This window comes from Lepidothrix coronata, unplaced genomic scaffold, assembly GCF_001604755.1.
Source record: "Lepidothrix coronata isolate B3197 unplaced genomic scaffold, Lepidothrix_coronata-1.0 Scaffold245, whole genome shotgun sequence".
In the NCBI taxonomy this organism is placed as follows: domain Eukaryota; kingdom Metazoa; phylum Chordata; class Aves; order Passeriformes; family Pipridae; genus Lepidothrix; species Lepidothrix coronata.
In genome coordinates, this window is record NW_016690425.1 from 866179 (window position 1) to 893615 (window position 27437).

At 38.6% G+C, this 27437-nt stretch overlaps 1 protein-coding gene across 6 annotated transcripts in view; it reads left to right on the forward strand.

The window, feature by feature from the left end:
• Positions 1 to 1045: 1045 nt before the first annotated feature.
• TULP4 (tubby like protein 4) overlaps positions 1046 to 27437 on the forward strand; it is a 155865-nt gene continuing 129473 nt past the window's right edge. For 2 of the 6 annotated variants that reach the window (XM_017834923.1, XM_017834919.1), the window contains exon 1: positions 12550 to 12670. The gene's annotated coding sequence lies outside the window, so the exon portion shown is untranslated. Of the gene's footprint in view, positions 1114 to 12549; positions 12671 to 26427; positions 26667 to 27012; positions 27034 to 27437 lie in introns of those variants that run through there. The other 4 variants (XM_017834920.1, XM_017834922.1, XM_017834924.1 and 1 more) reach the window with 4 other exon arrangements.

The following is a 27437-nucleotide window of genomic DNA, read 5'->3' on the forward strand; positions in this document are numbered from 1 at the left end:
GCAACTTTTTTTTTCTAAATGAAGATTATATTAACAGATGAAATTTATGCCTAACTCTAATACATTATCTCAGGCTTCAAGTCTTCCAGATTTTCACACACCTAGCTGGCCCTTGTCAAAAGTTTGGCTCGTTATTGCTGTAGGTTGTAATATAAAATTCTTATGGAACTTTAGGGAATGGTGTGAAAAATATTTATCCTTTTAGTTTCTCAAATGTTCAATAAGTTGTAATTCCTAAAGACAGCAGGGTATTGGGCCTTTTCACTTCCTGCTCTCAGTGTACTATTTTTTGGATGGCTTTTCTAGAGCTGATAATTACAGTTTGTTCCTGGTTTCCTTAAACTACTAAGTGCTCCACACTTCTTTTGTTTGGGCATTTTGTTGGTCCTTTCTGAAGAAAGTGAATGTGCACTGAATGTGATACCAGAATACAACATCAAAGTTTGTTTCCAATATCAATTCCCTTTTTACTGAGGCTCCCCCAGGTCTTGTAGTGTTGATATCTCTAGATTGTATTCTGAATTCTGAGGATAGAGGCATTCTCTCCCGCAAGACACCCCCTTGACCCGTTACTGTAAGCATGATTTTCTCGGAGCAAAGGTTACACTTAGCATGGGACACTGGTCAGCACAGCTAACTTTCACTCACTGTAGCTTTTGAGTCGAGCCAAAATTCAGGAATATAGTGGTGTCAGCGTTTGTGATTTTTGCAGGGAGGAGTGTGAGGTACATGACGAGGCTCAGTGCCCCAGGTACAATGCACCAACTTCTTTTCCTTCTTTCTCGGCCCTAAAGGCAGGAGGGATAAGTCAGCCGTGGGTGCTTTGTTGTCAAATAACCCCTATTTCGTACAGGCCATTGTGATTCCTGTTTCAGAGGGGGGTGAGGGGCTGCGGGGAGACAGTGGCGGCTGTTTCCCCTTGTCAGACGCGCTGTTACCACGCCGGGCCGCAGTGTGCCCCCGTGCCCCCTGCCGGGTCCCGCTGGGGTGGCTTCGGGGCAGCCCCGGCCCGGCCCGGCGGGGGCGGAGCCGGCCGGGGCAGTGTGGCGGTCACGTGGCGGGGGTCACGTGGCGGGGGAGCCGGGCCCAGCCGCCGCCGCCGTTCCGGGAGCGGTGAGAGACGGAGCCGGGAGGGCGGGCAGGGAAGGAGGGAGGGAAGCAGGGAGCGTGGGGGGGAGGGAGCCCGCGGGCGCGAGTGGCCGCCGCCCGCTCCGCCGCTGCCGCCGCGCAGAGGTGAGTGCGGGAGGGGGGGCGCGATGGGCCGGGCGCTGTGCGGGGCCGCGGGCGGCTCCGGGGCTGTTTTCCTTTTGTTCCGGTGGGCGCCGGCGGCCGGCAGGGCGATCCGCTCTCTGGGGGCGGGGGGGTCCCGGAGCGCCGCCGGGACGGGCGCGTCCGTCGTGTGCCGCGAGCCGCGTCCTTCCCGCGGCGGCTCCCCCGCGCCCGGCGGGCACCGGCCGGGATGAGCCCCGGGAACGGCGGGCGAGGGGTAGCCTGGAGCCCCCGGCCTTCCCTCGCACCTACGGCTCTGGGCGGGGGAGCTGGGGGGTCTCCGCCCTCTCTCAGAGACTCGGGAGCGGGCGGGGGTCCGGGAGCCGCGGGCGGCGGCGAGGGGAGCGCTGGCTCCGGCAGCACCTGTGACTCTCCGCGCACCGCCTGTACCGCTGCGATGTGTAAACATTATTGTCTTTTCCATCTTATTATTCTCTTATTTTCTTTTTTTTCTCCGACGTCTCTCCAGACCCCCTTACGGGGAGGGGGGCGGGGAGGTCTGGGGGCACACGGTTCGGAAATGTGCCCCACGATATGGTAAAATTCCCCCAAGGAGCGCAACTCCTTCGCATTCTTTCGTGTTGTGTTTTCTCATCGTGCCTTTCAATAAGTGTCTGTGTGCGAACGTGTTCCAGCACATTGGCTTCCTGAAGGTTTCCGAAAAAAGTGCACGAATCGTTTGCCTATTCAGTGCTTAAATTTGACGTAGACATTAGAACATACAATTAAAACAGCTGTATGGGGTTAGATTAAAGGTCCGTCTTGTTTGGATTCCCGTTTCTGCAAGTGGCACGTAGCAGATGTTTAGGAAACACCATAACAACAGGGTGAGCGTGCTGTGAATCTTTGGGAAAACAGCCAGGCCTCCAGCAATTTGAGGTTAAGGGACTGCCTGAGTCAAATGTGATGTTTTAGTATTTAAGAGTCCTTTTTCTTCCATAACTTACATATATATGTTTTCAAAAAAGAACAAGGCAAAGGCCTCTATATAGAAAAGTTTTTTTTCTTAAAAAAATATAATTGTGGTCATGTTATTGTCATAGGTAGTTTCATTTTGCCTATATTACATTTGCCTGTCTAAGCATTACTGATTCATGAACAACATCCTGTGTTTTGAATAGGTAAGGGATATTTGCAGTGGATATTTTCTACACATATGGAAGCTGTAAATAAAAAAATTGTTTTTTAATGTCTGCTTTTACAAATAATTTGCAAAATGTAAATCTTAACACTAAAAATAATTGTTTAATAAAATTAAGTATAGTAAGAGCTGTGTCAAAATATCAGGTGTTTTACCAGAAACACAGTATTGACAGCTTTGAAGATGATTATATGAACCCCTAACATTTAACTATTTATACTTAAGCTTAAAGGGTTAACTTGTTTTCTCATTACATCAAGACTTCTGGTAAAATAATTGCGATAATACCATCACAGATGTTTCCACAATAGCAAAAGCATAGTGATTCCTGGGGATGCTAGCTATCAATTTGATCTTGCAATCCTAATTCAAGAAATAGCTTCATGCCAGTAATTCCTAGGATTGCTCTTATAAGGAACATTCGCACAAGTGGGCCTCATTTTTCACAGGCAGTATGAATGTCAAACAAAGTAGAGCTATTTCAAAAAACTGCATATTCCCCCACGCCCCCGGTGGAATTTTATAAGAAGGTCATTATCAGTTTCTTGGGGGCTGAAAGGAGATAGTGGGTTGGTGTGTGTGTATAGATAGATATATAAGATTAAAAATAGCTTACAAAACTGACAACTATAAGTGTTATAAATGATTTTCATAGAACGATTATTATTTTTTTTTGTACATCACTTCTAACAACTGTAGAATTCTCACCTAGTCAACAGATGTTTATTGTAAAACCCTTAACATGTTTCATTATTCTATGAAAACCCTGCTCATGTTGAACTATACTGAGCTCATGATGGGCTGTTTAAAATATTCAATATATTTCCTTCAGTAAGGCGATGAATAGCTTTAAATGGTTCTGTTATAACCTTGCACTAAGAAAGCTCTTTAGTGCACCTGATTCCTTTTTATCACAAAAAAAAGATTAATTCAGCTGAACTTTCAAATAAAATCAATTTTGTTTATAACTAGCCTCTAGAAAAAGTTGTACTTGTTTTATGTAATTATTAAGCATACTTATAATACACAGCTTTTAGCAGTGCTTTTCATTATTAGGTCTCAAAGCACCTTGCAAAAGAATTCAGTGTAATTATTCTCTTCTTATCTTAGGGTAATTATTATCATCTTATCTAGTGCTCATAAAGAGATCATTGTCTGCCTGTGATTGCTATAAGAAACTCTATAAGAAGGTCTAATAATAAAATCAGATTTTTTGTTTAATCCTTTTTTTACACTAAACCCCCACAAACTCGCCTTTCTGTTTTGTACAGTTTTCTGTTGCAGCATTTTTATTTCATTTAATGAAGACTGAGGTAATTTCATACTGTACCTTCCATGCCAGTGTTGGAAGCTAAGCCTGTGCTTTACGTATAACAGACTTCTCTTCTTAGTGTTAGAAGAGACTTTGCTGAAGGCTTAACCAAATTCATTGATGAGTTAGAAAATTATTCAGGACAGTTCCTGTTAAGGTGATCGAAGTAGTAATGGTGCACGCCTCTAGTTCAGTTACCAGTGAACTTGACTGCTAAGAGAGTTAGTATATATGTCTCTTGATATCTATCAGGAAGAAAAGTGTGCGTGAATGTGTGAGGTTACAAGGCCAGCATCCTCATGTCTTCTTTGTTTTCCTTCATCTTCACCACGTAGAGCTGGTAGAAATAGTACAGAATCTTACATTTCATTTTTTTGACTGGAACCACCAGTTCCAGTCACGATCAGTGTTCCATTTTTGTAACGCTCTGGTAGCAGAACAAACTTCTGATGCTAGAGGTGTGAAGTACACACCCTTAAGTTGTTTTCCAACTACCTCTATCAGTTGGGGTGCGCAGATGATTATTACTAATTATATTATTGGTGCATGTAAATAGTTTAGTTTAGGTCTTGAGGTCTTCTACTCAGTTGCTATTTTGCAAAATAGGATGAAAAGTCTTTTTTTAAGTTCAAGACAATACATTAAATCATTGCTATTTGGGGATAATATACAAGTTAGGAAATGTATGAAAGGTTTGATAAGAGAAGGATTATAGTTTGGGAACTATGAGAGGAAAGTCCTGCTTATCAAACCTAATTTCCTTTTATGACAAGATAGCCCACCTAGCTGGTCAAGGGAAGGCAGTCAATGTCATGTTTTTGGATTTCAGTAAAGCTTTCTATACTGTCTCTCACAGGATCCTTCTGGACAAAATGTCCAGCACACAGCTGGATAAACACATCATGCAGTGGGTGAGCAATTGGCTCATGGTCAAGCACAGAGGGTAATAGTGAATGGGTAACCTCAGACAGGTGACCTGTCACTAGTGGGGTTCCACAGGGCTCTGTCTTAGGCCCTGTGCTCTTCAACATCTTCATAAATGACTTGGATGCAGGACTGGAAGGGATACTGAGGAAATCTGCAGATGACACAAAACTGGGAGGAGCTGTTGACTCCATCAAAGGCAGGGAGGCCCTGCAGAGAGACCTTGACAAATTAGAGGACTGGGCAATCACCAACCATATGAAGTTTAACAGGGGAAAGTGCTGGATTCTGCACCTGGAATGGGGCAACCCTGGATGTACGTACAGACTGGGGAATGAGGTGCTAGAAAGCAGTGCCATGGAAAGGAACCTGGGGGTCCTGGTCAATGGTGAGTTGAATATGAGTCAGCAGTGCCCTGGCAGCCAGGAGGGCCAACCGTGTCCTGGGGGGCATCAGACAAAGCATCACCAACCAGTTGAGGGAGAGGATTGTCTCGCTCTGCTCTGCACTGGTGCGGTCTCACCTTGAATACTGTGTGCAGTTTTGGGCACCACAATATAAGAAAGATATTAAGCTGTTAGAAAGCATCCAAAGGGGGGCAACGAAGATGGTGAAGGGCCTCGAGGGGAAGCTGTATGAGGAGCAGCTGAGGTCTCTTGGTCTGTTCAGCCTGGAGAAGGGGAGACTGAGGGGAGACCTCGTTGCAGTTTACAACTTCCTTGTGAGGGGAAGAGGAGGGGCAGGCACTGATGTCTTCTCTGTGGGGACCAGTGACAGGAACCAAGAGAATGGCCTGAAGTTGTGTCAGGGGAGATTTAGGTTGGATATTAGAAAAAGGTTCTTCACCCAGAGAGTGGTTGGGCACTGGAACAGGCTCCCTGGGATGTGGTCACAGCACCAAGCCTGACAGAGTTCAAGAAGCCTTTGAATGATACTCTCAGGCACATGGAGGAAATGTTTTGAGAAGTCCAGTTTCAAGAAACTACCTATTGCTGTGTTCATTTTTGTATGACTCTTTGTACTGAACCATTATTTTGTATTTGATCCATTATTTCTATGTTGTGCCATTTTTAACTAATGCTGTTGTTTACATTGTTTTGCAGTGCTTAAAAACTTCAGTATGTTTTAAATGATCTGTGATAATAGTTTTCACTTTGTGCTTATACCTATGAAAGACCTTAGTATTATTCAGCTACGTGCCATACCATTGATAGCTATATCAAAGCTGGTCTTAGGAATCTCCCACTGGAAAGCTGGGCTGTTTGTGTAGTGTGGAGGTCCTTTGTTGCTTTCTGCATAGTTTGAAAGCTAGCAGACCCAACTGGTAGTCATACACTTCCCTGGGTGTGAACAGTCTCCAACATCCTTGTCTAGTGCAAAATACTTTTTGCAAAACATTTACTTGAAGAATGATTCTCCCATTAGAATATAAAGAACTAGCATTTCTCAATAGTCATATAAATCCATCCAATCAGTTCTTCCTCTGCTTTGTATGTGCAGTGAAATAGATTCCTCTCCTTTGAAGACAGTCTTTTCACTAAATACTTGTTGAAGCAAATATCTTGCAGCTTAACTGCTTTCTAAATAAAGTCTTCATATATCTATTGTTTGACTAGTTTGGACGGTAATCGCAATGTAAAATTTCAAAGAAGGCCAAATCCATTCACATAGCCATTTAAAGAAAATTTGTGCAAATACTTTACCAGTGGTACCTGGTGCCATTTAAGCAGACAAAAACATAGAAAGGAGCCATGAATGTTGGACACAATATGAAAAGAGAATCTTTCTGCATGTATAGTAAGATTATGATAGAAGAGCAGTATTTTTGAAGATAAGTAGCAAATAAAGTTATTGTAAAAAGCAAAGGTTGACTGCCTGCTGTGATCGTAATGGATAACAGTCCACAGGAGGCTCTTTAGTTGTAGAAAGACCATAACTAACAAAATTCTTAAGTTGTGAGAGGGAGAAAGCACTCTCACTTTTATTCTCTTTTGGGTGCAGTATTTAGTACAGTGGGAACCCATATCTGTTGGGCATCCAAGCATTAGTAGCAATGTTATCGCTACCTGTGCTTTATAAAGAACAGATCTCTCTATTCTAATGAAAAGGTGGGATGACTTTTAGGAAATCCTTTCAGTTGTAAATACCTAAAAAATAAAACAGAACCCTAGAGATCTGCCTGTCTAAAATCTGAAATAAAATACCCAGAAGAGAGATTGACTAACATAAATCCTGTCTTGCAGATCATAAGAGGTGTGGATAATAGTTAATGTTGTATAAAAATATAAAAAATGTTACTCATAAAGCTATTTTAAGTGTTAAGTAAAACTTTTAAGGGGGAGTGAATTCAGCTAAGGGAGAAGGAGGAAGAGTTATATATTTGTGGTGTCTTTCCCAGCTCTCACGAGTCATGTAAGTATATTAAGAACTGTTACTATATAAATATCTTGGCTGCCATACAAGTGCCCTACATAGTGTTTGGAAATGAGGGACTTGAACAGTGTAGGTGTTGAACCAGCTTTAGATATTGTACCTTCCTTTTTCCCAGGCACAAAAATATGGACCTAAGAATGGTATATCAGCTCAGCCCAGAGATGTTTCTACATTAGTATCTTGTTTTTAACAGTGAATGATAGCAAATGCCCAGGGAAGAGTATCATAGGGTGTGCAAATAGCTGAGTGTCTGAAGGGAAATATCACTGATTTCTAACAGGATGCAGTTTAGGGGTCTCTGGGCAGATGGTTTGGTAATTAATCACATGGGTTGTAATAGTTACGAATTTATGCATCTTTTTTTTGAACCTGCAATAGCTTTAGCATCTGCTACATCCTATGACACAAGAATGACAGAAGTTTAAAGTGTCCATTTTTAGTTAGGCTGTTGCCACTGTAAGAGTTACAATCCTCCACTCCTTTCATTTTATATGGTGTAAAACCCAGTTGTTTTTAATTTGTAAAATTTTATATGAAACTTTAATGGATAAAGTTGAGTTCTTGATGTGTACATATGGAATGTGAGGCCCTGTGTGCGAACTCTCGTTTACTGAGAAATACAAAAAAAGAAGTCTTCATAAAATCTCACTTCCAGTAAAGTCCAGTTTATTTACGCCTTGCATTTATCTTAACATGGAACCTGAGAACTGCTTATAGCCAGTTTTGCTCTTAGCAATGTGTCTTTTTGTAAAGACCGTGGTGTTCATATCTTTATATGAATTCTACCTATAAAAAGCTGGCCTTTGAAAAGTAGTTGCCAAGTTTCTAATTTTTTACAAGAATAAAGGAAGTTTTGATGGAGATTTTGGTGTGAACTTTCTGTAATTGAGTAGCAGAGGACACGTATCTGTATTTGTCATATGGTCATTCAAGAAAAAAGTAAGGCATTCCTGAATAATTTGGAAACAGAACACTATGTTAATGAAATGACTCTTTCCTAGGGTCAATAACCGAGAGGAGAAAAGACAACGCAGAAAGAATCGTGTCTTACCGATACCATCTAAGGAGTCTTTCTGCTGTGCCTTTTGCAACTGGACTTGTCTATCTCACACTGACCTCTTTAGCCACCAGCGCGCTTGTAGCAAATGTGGGTAGAGCCCTTCCCAAATCTTCGTTCGCAAAGCCCAGCCATGAGATGAGATGGTCAATACCCAAATTTTCACTTAATCTGTGAGGAAACAATGATATAAATCAAATGGGTTTGATGTGCATTTCCGGACTTGGATTGCTCTGGAGTCTGTTGAGTACTTTTGCAGTTTGATATGAACTTATCCCTGGTTTGGATTCCTACTTCCTTCTCTTAAATGTTAGGGTTTGTTAGCAGATCTTTAATGATGTCTAAGGCAAAGGATCCTTTATGGCAAATATTTTTTTTTTAATTTGTCAGAACAGAAAATGGGGCCACAGCTTCCATTGTCCATTAGCTGTTTATTAATTCAATTAACTGAAACAGTGAAAGTGGTTGATTCTAGGAGAGATTTAAATAAATGTATTTGAATTTTATAATGACATGGGAAGCTATGCAGTGGAAATCTGCTATCTTCCATGAATAATCAGGTGATAAAATTATACCAGCTCATGTTACAGGTATGCACTTTGGAACCATTTTTCCAAAGTGGAGATAAAGATATAAAAAAGATTAAAAAAAGATTAGAGCAGTGGAGGAAGGGACACAGTTCTTCAAAGGATATCTATATCATCTTATTGGGAACTGTAATAAACCACTATGAGCAGGAATTAGTCTGTTCTCTCAACAAAAAAAACTTTCATGCATCGACAGGGTTCTATTAAAAGCAAATACAAATCACAAGATTAGGTGGTTAAGTCCTCTTCCTTTGAGTTACAGACCTTCCAGAGGTGGATTCCTACCAGATTTTGCCAGCCCACTGAGGAGACATTCTCTCTTCCTTTATACCAGCAGAATAACCCTGTGGAACATGTATTAAATCCAATATAAGTTATTTCCTAGTGTTGCAAAGAGAATTTTTGAATTTGAAAGTCTGTTCACTGGAGCTGTAATGAGATTGAGAAAAGTGTATTGTATAAAAAAAGTATAATTTGAGCTCAATACTAGTGCTAGGAGTATGATGACTGTACAGTATTAGTCCCTCCTCCCAGAAGCATCAGGGGCTCATGCTGGGTAAATGCGTTGACAGCACCTCCTGGAAAATGCCTAAGCTTACATGCTGTAAGTCTTATTAGCAAGATGCCGATCTGCTCTTCTGCAGAGGAAATGGACATGGAGTGAGGACATAAGGGAAACAGAGCAAAGATGATGTGTACAGACACATTTCATCCACATAATGTAAGTAGTTCACAAGAATTGTGTATTACGTACTTCCTAGTAGCAAATTGCTGACTGTCCTCATTAGGGAAACATGTTCAGTCAAAAAATACCCATATCCAATGGATAAATATCCAATACCTGAATGACAGAGAGATGGTGAAGCCAGTGAAGACACATGGACAGGGCTGACATGAAGCAGTATGAGGATTTAATAACCATATTGACTCTTAGAGGCAGGATTCACAATGGCTTTTTAAAGGAAGGATTTTAGAGTCTGGCTTTGGTGACTTTTGCATGGTATCTTCTAAATCCTATTAAGAAGTTATAGAGGACTTTGTTTTCTTAATTGTTATGGACAAGAAGTTAATAATGGGAAAAAAAAACAAAACCAAACTAGTACTTATTTTTATTAACAAAGGAATTGGAAATTGCTCTCTCTTCCAAGGATTTAAATGAAAGACCACTGATTAGATAGTGATGATGTAGCTAGGGAGATGAGGAAGAAGATTATATGGAAAATTCTTATAATACAGTTTCCTTTTCAGTACTATGCTGGTGGGTTTTGCAGTCATTATTAATACAGAAAACAGATGACCTGAATAGTGGTTGTTCTGGGCTAAAAGTGACCAGTAATGCTGAAAGATCTCACAAAAGATTGCCTCCTATTTCCATGAGATGCGACAGTAAAGCCTTTTGTCCCTGTCATAGGGAGGTTATATTCCAACGGTTGGATAGTTAATTGTCTTCCCCTTCTCCCTTTGGAGTTTGCTTTAAATATTTCTAGTGCGAGGAAACTTCTAGCTGGTTTGGAGAGAAAATATTTGTGATTTAATTGTCCAGTGCTGTAGTGCCAGAACAAGCTCTTGCAGTTAAGAGTTGGATCCTTGCGGGTCCCTTCCAACTCAGGATATTCTGTGGTTCTGATTCTGTGATTCTGAATTTTAAAATAGCATTGCTCATTGAAGCTTCAGAAATACTAGGAAAACTTTGATCTCTGATTTGGATTTGAATTTGTGTCCATCCTTGTCATCCAAGGATTCACGGGGAAACCAAGAATTAGCCAGCATTTGCTTTAATCAAAATCCTCCTAAAACGATCAAATGACCTTTGCATTGGAAATAGCAATAGGATTTTTATAGTGTCTTCAGGACTAGATCTGCTACTAGTTGTCCATCATCTTTAAGGAAGATATAATGGGACAGATATGTCGTGAGGTTTTGGATCATACTGATTTTCCTCCAGCTGTGTAGTCACAGTTTTGACAAGTATCATCAGGAGATAAATCTTGTTTGGGTTTTTTTTTGGTTGTTTAGTTTTAAAGCACCTCATGGTTAGCTGGTCTAAAAATCTACCTGGAAAATTGCCCCAATTTAAAAATAAATAACAATTGCATGCAGGCATACTTGGCTGCACAGCAAGATCTATTTTTAAAAAAGGTTTCTGTCTTGTTTTTACTTAATATTAATGATCCAGAGTTTTTCCTTCATTTGAGACATCCTAATGAATTTTGACATCTTTTCCAGTCCTTCGTAATAGATAAATGAATGCATCCTCTGGATCAGATTTCAGAATCATTTGTGTGAGGGAGGCCATGCTTATCTTCAGATAACCCCAGGTATTCCAGTAATTCCTAGTGTGTTTGAAGTTCTACCTCTGTTTGGTGTTTACTCTGGTGGGTCTTGTGGTTGGAAAGGTGAAGTAGGCTGTAGGAAGCTGCTGCCATGTAAGTACAGCAAATTAAAAGGCAACTGCAACCTGATGTAGATGAGTGTTCTGATGAAATGGTGATTTAAAAAAACCAAAACCAACCTGTGTCAGTCTAAAGTAACAGTTAAATTTTGATTTTATTTTTGTTGTGCATTAGTTGAGGATTACAGCAGCAGGCTGGGAGTCAGAACTTCTGTACTCTCTCAATTCTACCATAAGCTTCTGTATTGCCTTGAGATGCTTAATTTTCTTTTACTCAGCAGTATAATGAGAATAATGCTATTTTCCTACTTCTTGTAGGATTCACTGAGGCTGGTAAAGCACTCCTAGGACATTGGATAAAAGGTTCAAAATTTCAGGCTCATGTTAAAAGAAATCATGGTGTAGTTTAAATTGAGTCAAATGTTCACTCAACTGAAAGTGATTAGGCTGGGTACCAGTTAAACTAAATATGTTCCAGAAAGAGAGGGGACTGAAACAGGACAGGCTAAGCTATAAATACTGGTATGCAACTCTTTATTTCCTGGTGTTCTAGTTGATTCTTGAGGCTGTAAACTCTTGGCTTGTCACTTAATGTTGTAAACCATCAGACGCAGAAACGATGCTAAGGTTACAATACTTTAAAACCATAAGAATGACAAAAGTGCATGCCTGGATGAGGTATCCACGTAGGGCATGTATTTGGACATATCCACTAAAGCAGTCTTGTATTGAAGGATTCCTCCACGTGCTTGTACTGGATAGGGAATCATGGAAGGAGTCCACAGTGTCACTAGATTAGAGTATGGTGTGTTGGGATTTTTGGGAGTTAGCAATGAGAAGTCTTTATCATTCATTAATTGGTAAGAGCGTATTTGTGACGAAAAGCTAGTGCATTTCTATCTCCCCTGCGTATTAGAAAATACATCTGCAGAGTATTCAGCTTTATCCACAGAGATGCTTTTTGGCTGCAGATATTTATGTAAGGTGGTGGGAGTTTTCATTTTCACAGCAATGTTTGTGTTTATTGAAGCAGTACAAATAAAGCAGGGTTGCTCTTTTGTTGGAAAGTCTTATCCTACCTGCTTGGGATTGTTTCTGGAGGACAGATTACTAATTCCTATAACATTTTTCTTTAATTCTTTAATGATTAACTCAGGTACAATGCCCCAGATTTATTTTTGAACAGTGTAGTATATAATATACCAAATACAATTTATTGATGCTGATGTTAGGATGAAAATCAAACATTAAGGTTACGTTCCTAAACTTCTGCACAGCACTGTTTTTGCATTGTAAGTGAAGTTGGGTGCTTACATTAAACTAGTGTTTTTTTCTGAGAAAGTGAGACTTAAATTCATGATGCAGGTATGAAGTTTGTTCTCACAAGCTGTTAATCATTTACAGTTAACAGTTAACTGCAGCAGTACAGTTAACAGTTAACTGGTAATAGGACCGTTATTTTTTGCATCTGGATATAGGTAGAGACGCTGTGAAGAAGAGAACTGTACTTCCAGATGAAAAGGCGAATATAAAATTTCTTAGGTCAGAGAGTGAGGTAAGAAAACTCAAGAAGGTCCTTGTTTTGAGGCTTATTAGTGTTCTGGTGCAAATGTTTATTCTGAACAAATTAAACCAAAAAAATGAAACATGCCATGAAAAATGCAGTGAACAAAATTGCCTTCTTTTGTAATAATTTTCTTCACTAGGTTTCTCAAATTGTGGTGTGAAGCTCCCTGGGTGTCTCATCTTGAGCTGCTTGCCACCTCTCTTTGTAACATGTCTTGTTCACCTATCTTTTTTTCTTTCTACTTTTTGAAGGGCTTATACTTTGTCTTCACAGGTTTACTTGCCTTCTTTGAGTACCTGAGTGAATTCAGGGGTCTCTCAGGGATTTAAATTCATCAAAAGATGATAGCACTGTCATGTTTCTTCTCTTTTCCCTCTGCATTTTTGAGTTTTTCTTTCAGGACAGGCTCCTGTGGCTGTGTGATTGATACTGTGCACAGTTCCTCATAGTGAGACCGTTAAGGTTTTTGCTCTCTAAACTCTGATGTTTGTTAGGTGGCCTGTACCATAGTAGTCAGACCTTCTCTTTCAAGCTTTTCTTGCAGGATATTTCAAAGTATGAATAAGTGATAACAGGGAGGGAAGAGTTGCAAGAGGTGCTGGATTCAAAGAAGTGTGCAGCTTGTTTGGCAGCATTAGGCTATCTGGTGCACTTTGCAGCACTCTTGCTGTGAACTGACAGGCTTTTGTTCACTATTTTGGAAAATTTCAGGCCCAGAACTCTGGTCAAAACACTATTTAGACAAAAAATGGCTACTGCTACGAAACCTATAGTCTCTCTTCTTATGTTAAGGTTGTCAGACTTAATATAGAGGTGTGCCATACTCTACTATTTGAAGGATCAGAGGCTTAATAAATGTGATACTTCGAGTTGTGAGTTATTTGCCCTAGCACCCATTCACACAGAGTATCTTCTGCAGAATTTTTCTGGTGTTTAGAAACTAAGTGGACAAAAGTTTAAATTTTTCCTGATAGGTTTGTGTAGTCTGTGTTTGATTTCTTTTTTTTTCTTTTTCCTCTAGATTCAAAATCTTTAAGGATTGTAAACAAGGCATTCCCTCATGCTGGTGATAAGTCAAAATCTGCCTTGGGACAATTACCTCTTTCTTAGCATGATGTCAGTGGAAAGCCTGAAAATGTTGCCATGCAGCAGCTTGCTTTCTCATCTAGAAAAGTACTGTTTATTGTCAGGGGCTTGTTAGATCCTTAGTATCATAGAAATTGATTGTATATAGCATAGTCATAACATCCTTGGGTCAAATGCCTTGACTCTTTGTGGTTATACCCACAATCAACAAGGTTTCATAGTGTGTTTGTAGCTTGAGAATATAAAAACATATTTTGCTGAACCTGTGCCTTGATCTGCTGAAAAGATTGCTTCCTGCTTTCCACTGTTTCTGTTGCATATTTCTGTTGCACAGAAACAAAAATGAAGCAAACCTACACAGCTTTTAGGTTGAGACAGGTATAGTGGTTATCAAGGAGGTATTTTTCCATGTTGTGTTCTGTTTTCCCAGCCCCTGTCATGTTATGTGATTACAGTAGTAGCCAAAAATATGTCTGTGAACAGTCCAGCATGAGGATAACACTCTCTTCTCTCAGGAGTTTGCAATCTGCATTAATTTTTTAAGGCAGACACATATTGTATATTTCTATCAGTTAGGTCTTTACGGGAATAATTTGAAGGGAATCACTGCCTTCCTAATTTTTTCATCAGCATTTTGTCTCTGTTTTGCTTAATTGCTGATTGCACATTTTTTTTTAATAGCACTCCTATCTAACTTATTGAGACAGGATTGTCTTGCATAGTGGATTTTATGAACATGTAATTTCTGATGTCAAATAATTGAGCATTTAATTGATGTGCTAATAAAAAAAATGCTTCAATAACTTTGGTTTTGTTTCCTTTTTAAATTTTTTTTTTGCATGTGTCCTACAAATGCTATTACTAGTTTGAAGGATACAGATTCTGCCACCTCTGTCCTCCCCAAACCCTATATCTTTACTAAGCTAATTAAGCATCCCTTGTACTAGATGGCAGATGACACTCTAGTATGTATGTAAGGCTCTTGACCTGTTTAGTCAGTCCAGGAAATTAATACCATGCCTGAAATCTGATTTGGGCTTTTTGCCCAAGAGCTGTAGCATCGTGGCTTCAAAATAAAACTACATGAATTCCACATGTTGATCTAGTGCTCTTTTTACCCTGTGAACCACCTGCCTCATCCTTAGCCTTAGTTCAGCCTTAGTTCATCCCATTTTCCCAGAAGGAAACTTGTTCCTTGTGTCTCTGCTTTCCTCTTAGAGGGATTCCCTCCAGCTCTGCCGTTAGCTGCATGACTGGGATAATGTTTGTCGTGACCTGATGTCTCAGCTGGAAGGGAGCAGATCAGTCACCGGTCAGATTGGAGCCAGCTTTGAAAGATTGACCCACTGCTGCATATGACTGCAGGATTTGGCAAATAACCATTATAATTTTTCTTGTCACGCGTGCATATGTAGATGGCTTTGAATGAGGGGAAGTAGAAATACCAATTTCTGCATAGCACCTCTGTTATGAACTGGACATATGCATTGTTCATGCCATATTCATCCATCTGAAATCTTGTAGATGTTGAGATTGGAATTATAAAGACTATATTTTCCTGAAGTTTTAAATAAGTATAACTAATATGTCTATTTTTTGTCTGCTTTTTTAGTCTGTAAAGCAGACAAAATGTCAGACTGACAAAGTCTGACCTTGTCAGTTTGCTATGTCTTCTCCTGCTATACCTGGTAGAGACTATTACCAGTCTACTGCTGGATGATTAGAAGAGAATGTGTGCCTGTACCTCATGCAATTTATGTTAGGATTTGGCTTTTTGGCTTAGTATTATCTTCATTATCAGCTTTTAAACTGAGATTTGGGACCTTTTTGCGTTGTGATGGACATGCAAAATCGTGGGTCCCTGTTGGAGGAGAAGCCTTTCTGACAATACCATTGCCAGAAGTCTTTTTTTACTATATGTCAGAGAGCACTTACAGGGTGGCTAAAAATGGATATGAAAAGATACTGGTTTTAAGTGTAACTTTTTATCTTAGTCTATTACAGTAAATTTAGCCTATAGTGTTGTCAAATTTAAATAAAATATCTTTGCTGATAAATAATCTGAGTATGTATTGGTTAAATGTTTTTGCTGAAGTTTTAAAAGTGTATCAGACCACTAAAGTGAGGGAAGTTGTTGAGTAAATAGTTGGATTCAGTTTGCTGAAGGGGCAGATCAGCCTGCAACAGATTTTCTTCATAGATGAAAAATTCTGTGTTTATTTCAGTATAGTTTGTCAATTTTTTTTTCAAGGAGAAACTGAAAAGGATTGTTTTCTTCCTACACAATGTAATAAAATTGAAATGTGATGTTGAGATCAGCTATTTCTACTGATGAAGTGATGCAGCATCTAGAAAGTCACCTCAGTTTACAAACTAATGATAATTCTTTGTTTTATTTAAAATAAATAGTTCAATTTTCAGTGAAAAACATGATTAATAGAGGCATATGAGTCCAAAAATCTAGTGTAGTTTTATTAGTAACTGTCTCTAAATCTTGTAAAACTTGGATATCTGTAAATGGAATTCTAGTTTCCTTTGAAAGTAACTTTATATGGTTGTGAGTTTTGGAAGATAATCCTGAAATGCAATCCTTTAAAATACTTTGGCGGGGTTTTTTTGTTTGGTTTTGGTTTTGTTTTGTTTTGTTATCCCCAGCAACATTGTTGACACTGGATTTTGGACTGTTGTCAGTGGTATTTCTTGTTCTAAGCTGGGTCTTACAACACTTCAGAGTACCTTGAGTACTTGCAGTGTTATGTATGCAGATACAGTGTGTCAGTGGGGCACAGATGGCAGTTTGGAGAACATCTGGTCCAGAAAATGAGAAGGAGCATTTAACCACTCTTTTTTTTTGAATGAAAGATAGAAGTGGACAATAAAGTTTTGAAACAAGATAGAAGTTGACAGGAAAATACCAGATGAGCTTCACTCAATGGTGATAGGATGGTAGCATAGGCTGGAAGACAGTAATGGTAAATTCTGCCTTCATATTTGATGCTGTCTTTCCCTTCAGTATTAAGAAAGGTGCTCCAGCTCTGTCCTGTGGAGGAAGTTCCATGGTGCAGCTGAGCTAACATCTTTCTGTTTCTGAAATGTCTCCCTGCACCTAAGTCTTGTGCCTGCTCCTTAACTTCAACTCCAACACTCATCTGACCCATCAGTGTTTTAATCCAGCTCCCCAAGGCCACAGAGTATTTCTCACTTTTTTTTTAAATATTTATTTTCTGATGTTTTAGGAAACTGAGTCTGCCCAAGGACGTGTCAGACAGGCATCCAGCAATGAAAAGGGGGATGAGGGCCAACCAGATCTAGGAAGGGAAATTGGAGTGGGCCATTGGGGTGGTAGAGATTAAGAAGTCTTTCTGTGGCATAGGCTGCTTTGAATGCTTTGCTTGTCTTGTGGGCCTGTACCTTTAGGAAGGAATCATACTTATCTATCTGACAGAGCTGCTAAAAAGACTTTGTAGTTTGGCATTCAAGGCATTGCAAGTAGTGATAAAGATCTTATAGAAGCAATCCTGCCCTACTGTATACTGAGTTTACTACTACTTTTTCCATAAAGCTTTATTTCTCAGGAGACAAGACTTGGATAAAGCTGTTGGATTACCATTGACATTGGTAACTGCCAGTCACATGTTGACTCTTCTGTTGAAGAATGATGAAGCTCTCTTAGTATTAGTAATTTTGTGGTTAGAGCGGAGCTATGTGTTTGAATCATTGAAGGTTGCTATGAGAAACCCAGTAGTGTTTCCGTAGGGCATAGCAATGTAATTATAGAAGCTTCATTTGAAAATTGATAAGGTGTCAGTTATTTGTAGCTCTGCTTCTGAGCAAAAAACCAATAACAAGTGTTGAACAGAGCAGATGACCTGCACGCACCTGATTTTGTCTTCATCTGCATGTGACATTCCAGAAGATAGACTTGGATTTGCTTTTAGTCTGTTAGAACTCTTGATATTCTGGGTACTGTTCTGAGAAGCAGCAATAAAGGGCATTCCTTATCAACCCAGAGCAGTTGCTTTGTGCTTTGGCTTTTGGCTCTTGCAAGGAGAGCAACAGATCCAAGAATCACAGAACACATTGCATGGGGTAATGTTATTAAACAGTAAGTGCCTTGCTATGCTCTGCTTAAAAATTTTGATAAAACGTTGAAGCATTGAGAGGGAATAATCCTGTGACATCTGTAAGGCTCTATATAGGAAACAAACACTGCTTTGTTGTAGAACATCCCAGGGTATGTGCTCCCCATCCCAGCAGGAGACTGACTGCCTAGCAGAAGATAGTCTGTAATCAGATCCCTGTAGCTTTGTGTTGCTCTAATGTGTCTGTCAAGAATCTAGCACTGTCTTGCTTTATTTTATGGTTCATATTGCCTTCTGTGAGATGGATTTCTTCATCTGAAATGAAAATTGGTAAACATAACAAGTGCAAAATAAAGCTCGTGAGTTATATTTATAAAAAGCCTTGTTACTGGTTTCAGTCAACTGATATACCAATTTAACTATTTTGTGAATGTGAGGTTTAGCTTCTCAAACTTTAATCAACATAATACAGCTTTCCAGCCTTTTTTGATTACACTCGTTATAAGACTTCAGAAGGTACTTTGCTTCAGATGCTAACTGTAGTTAAGCAGATAAAATCATGTGGATTGGATATTGTATTATTTTATAGACATTTTGCCTCTAAAGGGAGGGGAAAGTCCATAAAACTTGTAAATATTGTCTCCTACCTCCATACCCAATAGAAATAACAACAACAAAAAAAAAGGCAAGATAATTCAACAGACCAGAAAGGCTTTGCAGATAATTTGTAGCTGTCTTGGAATACCAAGGGTTGAATATATCCCTCTACATGGATGGAAACAGGAAAGACGTTCTAGAGAGTTCTTAAACCTAATGCTATACTTTGGTCATTTTCTAGAGCAAGGGGAAGAAAACTTGGTTTTGTTAGCAGGTCCGTTAAATGTCATGTATGTGTAGGATCTTTTGCAGTTCAATTGCTTAAGGACTTTGTGTCCAGTAGGGATGGACAGGAAAGGATGGAATATGTGTTTTATGGGTTTTGTGGTTATCCATCAGTAAAATGTTATTTATTCCCATTCTTAGTGATAGATTTTGGAAGGATTACTGTAGGATCGACAGTGTGGGGAGTATTTGGAAGATAAAACTGGCATATTACATATCTCTCAGGTGCCTTAATTTGTGAAATTATTTGTTCTATATGATAATTGTCTTTAGAGGTTTGCTTTTTGCAAGCGTATTGTGGAACATTTATCCATTCAATTCTATGTTACAGTTATTTAACATACTTGGAACAGTTTATGGCTCCTCCTTACACTGGCTTTGCAGTTTTATTAATGCACTGAATTGCTCGTCCTGGGAATGCAATGAATGGGTTATTCTTTTTTTTTTTCTCCCAGATAATCATAGCAACTTTCCGTATTCTATTTTGACCAGTGACACAAGCATTACACAGCCCCTTGTACAAGAGAAATACATTACAATATAGATGCAAGGAGAAATAGCAGTGGCAGTAAAACAACTGTGTTGTGATGGTCTGCAGTTATAAACAAGGCAGTATATTTACATGTAATGTCTTGGTTTGTATCTTTTTGTAAAGAAATAGGCTGATTTCAGGCAAACATATAATCTTTGGATTATAGATGAAGTATAATAGATTTTTTTTGTTTTATATCTTACATCAAGCAGCCTAATATTGAGTTGGTGGGTTGACAATTCAATTAAATCAGCAGCTGTGTCAGATATTATTTGAGGTTTTAGGGTCACTGAGTAATAGATTTTCCCATATTAATTTAGATATGTAATTCTTTTAATAGTTAGGAATAGAATTTTTGTATTCTGACATTGTAATTTGTGTATGTTCATCATCTGTCTTTGTTTCATGCTGTCATTCAGTAGAAGAGTAAATTAAAAGTAATATATAATTTTACTTATTTGGGTAGAATTTTTTTAAAATGTTCTTGAGGTATTTAATTTCAGAAGCCTTGTATCAGCTTTACGAAGTAGTGTATTGTTACCTTTTTCTCTAAATAATCTTTGTTTTGTACATCGATCTTCTACAGATCAAATGTAATTTCTGTTTCAGCAGATGCTGAACTGTTGATTTCATACAATCTAGTTAATAAAGGTAACAAGAAAGTATATAGTTTTCTCACAGTAACCTCCTATTATGTGGTTTCTGCATAATACAGTTAATGGAGAAAGTATTAAGGTGTCAGTGCAGCCTTAGACACTGAAGTACTATACTGTCTTATGTTCCTTGAATCTAAGAAGAAACTGGAATATACTGATCCTCTTAAGCTACTGAATTGAAATCCTGAAAAAGATGTTTTCATGTAATTTGTTTTAACAGACTTTGCAAGCTCAAGGGGACGACTGACACTGCAAGATTATGATGTTACCTTGCCAAGCTGCTTACCAGAAAAAGCAGTAGAATTTTCCTTTAATAGTTTGCAAGCAAGCTTTTTTAATACAGAATAGGAACCTTCAGTACAGATGTTGAGTTTTACAAAGGGAATTATCAAGGTGGATTATATGTTGTTTCTTTTCTCTAACTGTTCTGCTTTTTCACCCCTTCACATAGACATACAGAAGTAGCTCTTACTATAGTAAACATTAGGCTTTTTTGTGCCTCTGGAGGTACTTCGTGAAGTACTTATTTAATAAAAAAAATATTTTACTAAAACAAGTTTATCTAATTTAGGCATAGAAGGAAAAGAGTGGCTAGGTAAGATAGTTATAAAATTTTAGGTCAAAATTACTTATAAAATGACCTCAGATTGCTTTTATCTTCTTTTTATTACTTTTGTCTAGGAAAGGCAAAGCGTGCTTGAGCAAAGCGTGATTGCAGGACTATGACCTATATTTGTCAGATTTAGCAGAAGCTATCTGCTAAGTAGCACAGCATCTACTAAGTGCAATCATATTACTTCCCCAAATCCAAGTTTTCAAAATGAAGTAGAAAATGTTTGAAGCTGACATTCTTCAACCAAATCAGTATTTTCTATGACTGTTTTGAAAAGTTTACCCTCTTCATCTGAAGATCCACATGCTCCTTGGAAAAGGCAGTAAGGTGAAACTTGGCAATGGAAAAGAAGAAAATCTGAAGAAAGAATGTTTTTTCCTCCTGTTTAGTCATGCATAGCATTAGCTTTGATTACATGTGAATGCATTACCTCTGTGTGAGTATAGATTTAACTGTGATGATGAATCTTTCCTTTTGATTCTTCTGTTGGTAGATTCTGAATCTGAGGTTTAAAAAAAAAAATCTGATAAGCATAGGTTAGGTAAAGATGTATTTAAAGAGGCATTGAGAGTTTTCTATTGAGGAAGAGAAACAATTGGGTCCAAGTAGTTTAACAGTTGCTGCACTTATATAATTTCCTGGGGCAAAAAAAAGGAATAAAATTATAGCACCCAGCTAGCAAGTAATGAGAATATTACTTTGATGTAAAAACACCCCACAGAAATTTGTAACATTTGCTTACTTTCTTGATGAAACCTGAATATTTGTTCAATGGAAGAGCATTTTCATAACTTTTTAGAGATTAAAGTTAGAAGCAAGCACTATCTGGTAGTTGTACAGAGAGTATTAAAGTGAAATCTTCAGAATTCCTACTTAAATTAACTCCTGTTTCTCCTTGAATGTACTTTTCTAGTGTTTCTGAAACTCCTTTTATTAATTCATTTTCATCTATGATCATTTTAACACATATTTATTTTTCATGCTTAAGAAAATAGAAGACCAGGGTCATTGATAGCCATCCTTCCACCACATACGTCTGTAATTGGCGATTTTTACCTATTACAGGCTCCTTACTAGAAAGGTAGTAGTGTCACAGTCATGCATGAGGAGGGATTGAGCTATTGGCGACTACAGCATACTGCTGTTTCTTATCCCCACTTCAAAATTTTACATTTTATTTACCTAGGTATTTCATATGAAGAGAGAATCAGAATTGTGAAGACCTCTACAAAGTAATACTACTTGGACACAAGACTGCTCTGTGAATTTGCATAGGTGCAGATATGCCTTCCTGCCTTCAGCTCACCCACCAGAACATGACTGTGCCTAGAGGACACCTGTGTCTTGCTGACCTCCTTGCTTCTGTCTGGACAGGTGGCCAGTCAACACTTGGCATGTTTTTGCAGACAGAGCAGATTGAAAACTTCATTTACCAACAAGACACATGTATGCAGCTGATCTCGTGCCTTCTGAGTCGTGGTAGTAAAACAACTCATTTCTGTACAGAAGTCTTTGCTGTGCTCCAAGCATTCATTTAAAGCTCCTGGCTTTTACAAAGGCTTTTGCAGTGATTCTCTCTTATCAAGGTTGCCTCTAAAGTGGCCACTCCTTGAGTTAGTATGTTTCCATTACATTTGTATGCCTTCTTTAACCCAGAGACCTTGACACAACCTTCCAGAACCTTGAGGAAAAAAACACGTAACTTGAAGCAAAAGGGGACAAAAGGTATGGGGAAGAGATGAAGCTGTTCTTTAGCTTTGCATTTCTTTATTGCAAGAGCAGGAGTATGCGTGCACTGCATCTAGACCTCTAAGCAGTGGTTGTGAGGTGAGTCCAGGCCCTCTAACGCAGACTGAGATCTTCAGTTGTGGCACATTTGAGGACAGTCAGGACTAGAGTTCTTGATCCCAAAGCCAAAGACTGAGAAATCCAAGTTCTTTGCAAAATGCAACTCTTGTCTTTTTATATTTTAAAAAAATACATATAGACACATATGTCCAGCCCACTGAAGGTCTTTGTGAGAAGTGCCTTGCTTCATAGCTCTAGCCAAGCAGCCTGTGGTGAGCATAGGACTGCACATACCCACAGTCCTCTTCCCACCTGTGGTGCAGCTTGGGAGGCATCACCAGGAGCTCCCTCCCCGCAGGCTGATGCAGCGTCCTTCCCTGCTGCAACAAACTGCTTCTCAGCGATTATCAGATTTCTGATTTAAATGTGTCTTGCTGTCCAACAGAAATAATTATTGTTTATGAGGCTTTTTGGAATTTTAAAACCTGGTAACTTCTGTTGTTTTCTCCCTACATCTTCCCCTCCTTTTTTTTGTTTTATTGGGTTTTTTCCAGTGTGGCAGTGCCTGTATGACATACAAAGGTGTATTGGAATTTTGGAGGAGAATATCAAAACATCATTGTGTGTTCATAAGAAAGTATTCAAAGAGCCTATGGGTACATATTGGAGATAATTAGGAACTAGCTGGAACTGCTGCAGGCTCGAGGGATGTTTGCAGGCTGCAGAATGTTCCTACGGGGAAGAAATCGCTCTGTAATTACAGGCAAGGTCAGTGCAATCAGTTCGATGGAAAAGAGATGGTGAAAGCTGGGGCTCCCTCCCTTGAAGAACTTTGCATGTCATTAGAGAGACACAGTTGTTGCCGCTTTTTAAGGAAGTGTCTGGTGAAGTATACATTGTCTAAGTGTTCTCTGTGCTGTGAGGATTGCAGCCCTTTCTTGAGAGAGATTGACTCTTTCAAGTGAAAGGAATTTCTTGGTCACACTTCACATTTCTTTGAATCTCTAAAGTTTCAGTGGTGTGAATCTCTAATTTGTTTAAAAGGCTAGTATATGATAATCATATATTTTATTTTCTGAGACAGGCCTTTCAAAACCTGTCTGAAGTATTTCTGCTCACTTCTGTTTATTTGAAAATGAGTCGTATTTTCATGGCTGATGGTAGCTTTGGCTCCAGGACATTTTGGTAGCCATCTCAAATTCATCCTCAAGAGAAAAACTTTGCTTCCTTCTTTTCTGAGGACAAACCCCTGAGTCCAGAAATATTCTGTACCCAGACTTTGTCATCAGTAGCCTTCAGGTGGCAATACTAGTTGCAAGTACTTGTTCCTTCTGTTTCTCACTCGCGTTGTACAGCTTCTCCTTTTCCAATTTGCCAGTGCAGCTGAATGTGGGACAGCACTGGGGCTGTGTCAGGGGTTGATTCAAAATAAAAAAACAAAAGGTTTTGGGCACAGTTCAAACTGATTAAAATCTCCAGCCACACCTCCCAACCCCTTTCTTGCGTTGGCAATAGTGTTGGCATATGCATTGTGAGTTCACTAAGGGAAACTCTCTTAAAATCAATTGCTGTTTTTAGAGGGTATGTTTTTTTGGCAAGATGAGGTTCCTGAACTGCACGATTGAAAGAGTACTGGTGCCTTGTGTTAGGAGAGGCTGGAGGGTATGGTTTGTCACAAGGGAAACTGAGTGTGTGGCTGAATCTAGCAAACCAGATATATATTGGTTAAGCTGTTAAAAATCTTTGTTTCTAAAATTTTTATTTGGACAATTTCTCTGATGTAGTTCAGACTGTAGCACCTTGAGCGATCATTCTGGCTTAAGTGAAGGGCATAGTGTGCTGTGTTTGGGGTTGAGAAAGAAGTGAACAGAGCTATGGGAGCAGAGATACCTTCTGCTTGTCTAACAGCTGAAAGCTTTGTATTGTGAAGTCTAGCCTTCAGTTATTTTTCTGGTTTGCTTCCCTGCCATATAAGCATAACAGATCTAGCATTATTTGACTCAGAAATTTCCCGTGAGCATGTTTGACCAGTAACTGATTAAAGGGACTTACATCAGTTCTTCCACAAGTGGATATATTATTTATTCATCAAAAAGTATATTGTTGTTAGAGAAAGGGTTTCAAAACAAAACCAAAACACAACAGCAACAAATTGGGTGTTGTTCTCTCTTGCATGTTTTTGCAAGTTCTGGTATCTCAAATATCCTTAGATTTGAGGCTGAATCTGTTTTACTTTTTCTAACTTCTTTTCCCTGTGAACAGTGTAACTATTTACCTCACTTCTTCCATAGACAGGGTGTTTAACAATCTGCTGTATTTCATGTCTTCAGGCCTCTGCCTTTTGGAGAATGTATATAAATTTGGCAACTCACAATTAATGGTTTCTTACAGTTTGCTTAAAGACCTTTGGTGTTTTTCTTGAAAAATATTTTCCTGAAGGCATTTTAAAATTGTTTATTGCATATTACTTCTAAATACTTTTTAATTTAACTACCATTTAATCTGATGGTGTAGCATCAAGAATTGAAAGTGCAGTATATATAATAGTTCTAGAAATCATACAAATATTTCCTTTATTTTTCGTATAAGAACTATACATGAAAAAGATCTTGCGCTTTAAACAATGTATGCCACATGCATATATTGCCTTCTTTGCTATTACAAGGACCCAGGAGGGTCATTCAGCACATCAGAAATGCTGATCAGCTACTACTCTTTTTTATTTTCACTTCTCAGAGAGTGTAATTTGGGGAGGAGATGGTTTTAAGTTTGTCAGAGTATTGCAATGAGATAAATTTTGTCAATACTCACAATGAATGTCTGCTGAACAGCCACTGATACAAGCTTCACTTCTTTCAATATGCCAGCAAATAATTTTTGTCAGTTTTATTTGCTTAAGGATATATAGGTGCACATAACTAACATTACAGTGTCTGTATTAATGGGCTGGCAGTTAACATCACAGTGCTTGGCATTACACCTTTGCTGCTTATTTGTTTCTGGGCAGCTATGCTGCGGTTACAGGTCTTTTTACATCTCTGATTAATGACTGACTGTCTTGCCCAAGCCATGCAGCTGTCCCCAAGTAGGGAAAGAGCTTCTAGAATTACACAAGGACAAATATTGTAGAGAGAAAATGATTAAAGAACAAACGGAACAAAAATCAAGCATCTTCTAACTTCTTTTTCCTCTCCACTCTTCCTTCATTTTTTTCTTGGAGTAAAGAACATTTTTTGCACCATTATTTAGCTTATTGGTATTTATTTACAATCACGTCCTCCAAATTAATTTTGTCTTGCTGTGTAATGTGCAAGAAATGTGTTGACCTCAAAGAGTTATGCCACAATGGAAGGTGAATAAACCAAAGATAAATAGAAGATATGAATGAAAGAAGAGGAAAACCAGTACCTATTCAGGTCAAAATTACATTTTCTCCCTATGGAATTAGCCTGTTTTTAATAGAAAAAAATCTTTTACTTCCGAATGAGTTATCTTCAGGCTTTCTAGGAATTAAGTATTTAGTTTTGTTAAATAAATTTTTCTTTTTGGATAAGATTATTTAATAATTTATGTTACTTTATAAGTTGGACTAAATAAACAAGAAATTGTATCATCTTATCAGCTTCTAGCTCTATAGTATTTAGCCTGTAATATAGTAACTATATTACATAGTGTGCCAATTTTGTAATGTAGTTTTCAGCAGTAACCTTGAGGGTTGCTTCCACAGTCACCATTTGATAGCTGGTGGGATCATCTGCCATCAGCTTGTGCTGAACCAATTGTGACTGGCACTTTTAAAACCTCTTGCTATCTTCATGGATACTGGTGTACACTTTTTTCTTCTTAGACTGTAAAGAGAGGGAAAACTGCAGTTTCCCTTGACCTCCTGCAGGTTTGACAGGAAGGAAATCTGGTTATGCTGAAAAGTCCTGAAATCTTTTCAAAGACTCTTCAGCTTATATTTGTTTCCTTAAGAAGTTTGGGCAGTCAAAATCTTCCAAAAGCAGACTGTGAGTCCTTTTTTGGTTTGACTTTTTAAAGATAATAATGTAGAAATAGTGTGTACTCACTTCAGTTTTCCTTCTTTGCTTTCCTTCCCTTCCCAGGCCCCTTTTATCCTTACCTTCAGATACTCTGCTCTGGAGCCTTGAACTATTGAAACTTGAGCTATTAAAAAATATTTATGTTTTGAATAAACATAAAATGCTGAAGATCTTGCTGAAGTATTGGTACATTTGACTGTGCATGACTTCCTTCTGTCAACAAAAGAGACACCCCAATGAAAGGTGCATGCCAACAAGCAAATATTTTTCTGTTTCGCCAACAGTGGCTTAACACACTTTATGTAAGTTAATGGAAACAGGAGATAAAAATGATGAGTTAAATATTGACATTACAGTGTGAAAGCTAATTTTTAAAAATTAATACCTAAATTTTCTGTACTGCAGAAACATAACTTGCTGCTGGGTTTTGCATTGGCGAAGAGCTATGCTTTCAAAGCAAAATGAGATAAAATACTCGTGGATCCTACTTTCCTGTGTTACAGGTCTAATGTTTTTGTCTCATTAGGTGTCTGTACTTAAGAAAAGTTTTATATCACTGGGCATAGACTTAACACAGTATTAGAGGGTGAGTTCAAATATCATCTCCCTTTGTTGAAGGGAGAATCCAGAGCAAAGATATTTTCGGTTACCCTTTAAGTAAGAGTAAGGGTAGGTAACTACAATTTATTGATATTTAGTGTCCAAATAGCATTAGAAAAAAATTACCAGAAAACATTGTACTTCTGTGATTAGCCCTTGCATTGCTTGGAAAGGAAAGATGCATAAAGTTTGGTTATAAAAAATCTGCAGTTAAAAATTTAGTTTGGATGAGTTGCCACTGGAAGGCCAAGTTCTTTTTATTATGGGGAACCTGAACTGAATTTGCAGTAGTGGTAAGATTGTGCAAGTAACACCTAGTTCTTCTATATTGCTTTTTATCCTCTGCTCTTACTCATGCTTTACAATAGTTAGAAGACATGGTGTTTCTTGGTGGGGGAAAAACAATACAAGAAGCTTGATTTCAACATATGGAAAGGAGCAGAACTGTGGGATGGCTGTAATGACACAAGAAG